Consider the following 1,951-nt stretch of genomic DNA (forward strand, 5'->3'; position numbering starts at 1 on the left):
GTTGGTAAATAGTGAGTACACTCTTCAAAAATATGTCTAATCGTAAGAATGGACTGACAATATTTGCACAACTTGAAATCCTTTCCCTGTTCATAACTTTAAACAACTCTCTTGTCCAATGATTACCATCTTGAATTTTTTTTATTAACATTTTGGTTTGTTTTATATATCTTTAATGGTGTGCAATAATTGAAAGTAGATTTTTAATTTAATCAATTGATAAAACTTATAAATTGATTCATTTATAATTCTCTATACAAACACAAAACAATAAAACTCACTAAAAATTATTTTAAAAAACACATCTGTTTTATCTATAAAATTTGAAATACGTCAAACTAAATCACAACACCAACTAAACTCAAAAACATGAAAAATATTAGAATGGATAGCAATACAAAGAATAAACAAAACTATCACAAGATTAAAGTGAAAGGTTATTTCATTAGGTTATTTACTGTTACAATAACAGTAAAGAAAGTGGTAGAATTCTATAATTAATTTTAAGTATAAAATATTTCTCCTAAAAAGGACTGACATGTGATGCTTAAGAAACAAACAATTAATTTAAAAAAAAAAAACAGACAATGCTTTCCCCTCTTTAACTAGCACGAACTCAATGAATGGTTCTTCCTTCAAATCTTTTCTTTGCTTACTATCCAGGTGAGGTGAGTACATAGATGGGCAAAAATTAGCTCTAGATGAAACTAATAGCCAAAATTGTCCTGGAAACAACCCTTATTCATGAATGAACCACTAATAAATAAATATCGTATCCATGACGCTCTTAGCGATTAGTTTCAACTACAGGTAATTTTTCCCCAACTCTGGGTGAGTATTGTAATCTGATCAAGATATACAGGTTTCAACAAACCTATGTGGTGTTTAAGAGCTTTGTGAGTTTATAAAACAAATTGTTTGCCACTGGTCTGCCAATCTGTACCAATCTACTATTATCTCTTGAACAGGTGGCCCAATTAATGTTGCTCCTTTTTTTTTCTTTCAAAGGGTTTCGGCCCCTGGTGCCTAAGTATACCAAATTATACATCCTTTATGCAATAGCCAAAAATCGTGTTTTTCTCTTAACTATAGCACTAAAATAGTTTAATGAAATTAGCTTAAAGTCGGCTACTTACATCCCTTTAACTCCTCATATATAGCATAAATTCCTGAAAAAGTTCTGAAGAAAAGAAAACTTTATTTGCACATAACTCAAAAAGTATAACTTTTATGGTAAACTAAGCAAGATTTAAATAAGTAATTTTCACCCAATCTATGTTTCAGAGCCCCCTGAGTCCAAAAAAGGTATCTGGATGGTAATTAAATTCTTTAAAAAAAAAAAAATTGGTTGATAAATTTTTTAAATAATTCGGAATCCATTGTAGTGAGTGATATTTTACAGTCACAGAAGAGTAAAACCAGAGTCAACTGCTGCCACAAACAGTAAAAAGTGATTGGTAAAAAGCAGTAGAAGGCAATAGAAAGTTAACTTTGTGAATATAAAGAAAAATGATTTAATTTCAAAAATGAAAAGAAAATATTATTCTAAAATATATAAGAGAATGTTATGTTTTGGATTTAAAAAGTTAAAATTTACTTCAGTTTCAAAATAAGAATTGTCTACGATATATAAATAATTTCTTTGTAGTACAGACTTATTTATTTGATCAATTTTATGTCATTTAAACATTTTGTAATTTTTAATCATAAATTTAAATATTTGAACTAGAACTATTTTGAAGTAAAGTCTTCCCAAAGTCACTAGAACATTTAATATAAATCACATTATGACAGTATGCATTTGTTTGAAAATATACATGCCTTATTATTATTAACACTGACTCAGAGAACTTGTCAACCTTGATATTTTATGTAAGTAAAGTGATCTAAGTTTTCAAAGACTAATAATAAACACTTATTTTTTAACATAAAATTGTGTCAAAGTGATGAT

General features: G+C 27.8%; 1 protein-coding gene across 6 annotated transcripts in view; it reads right to left on the minus strand.

Annotated features, from left to right (window-relative positions):
• The window catches only part of Cdk12 (Cyclin-dependent kinase 12), a 42,004-nt gene that overhangs the window by 33,427 nt on the left and 6,626 nt on the right, over positions 1–1,951 (minus strand). The gene's annotated exons all lie outside the window — the stretch shown is intronic.

The sequence above is a fragment of the Halyomorpha halys genome, unplaced genomic scaffold (genome assembly GCF_000696795.3).
Source record: "Halyomorpha halys isolate HHAL.00 unplaced genomic scaffold, Hhal_1.1 Scaffold1030.1, whole genome shotgun sequence".
Lineage (NCBI taxonomy): Eukaryota > Metazoa > Arthropoda > Insecta > Hemiptera > Pentatomidae > Halyomorpha > Halyomorpha halys.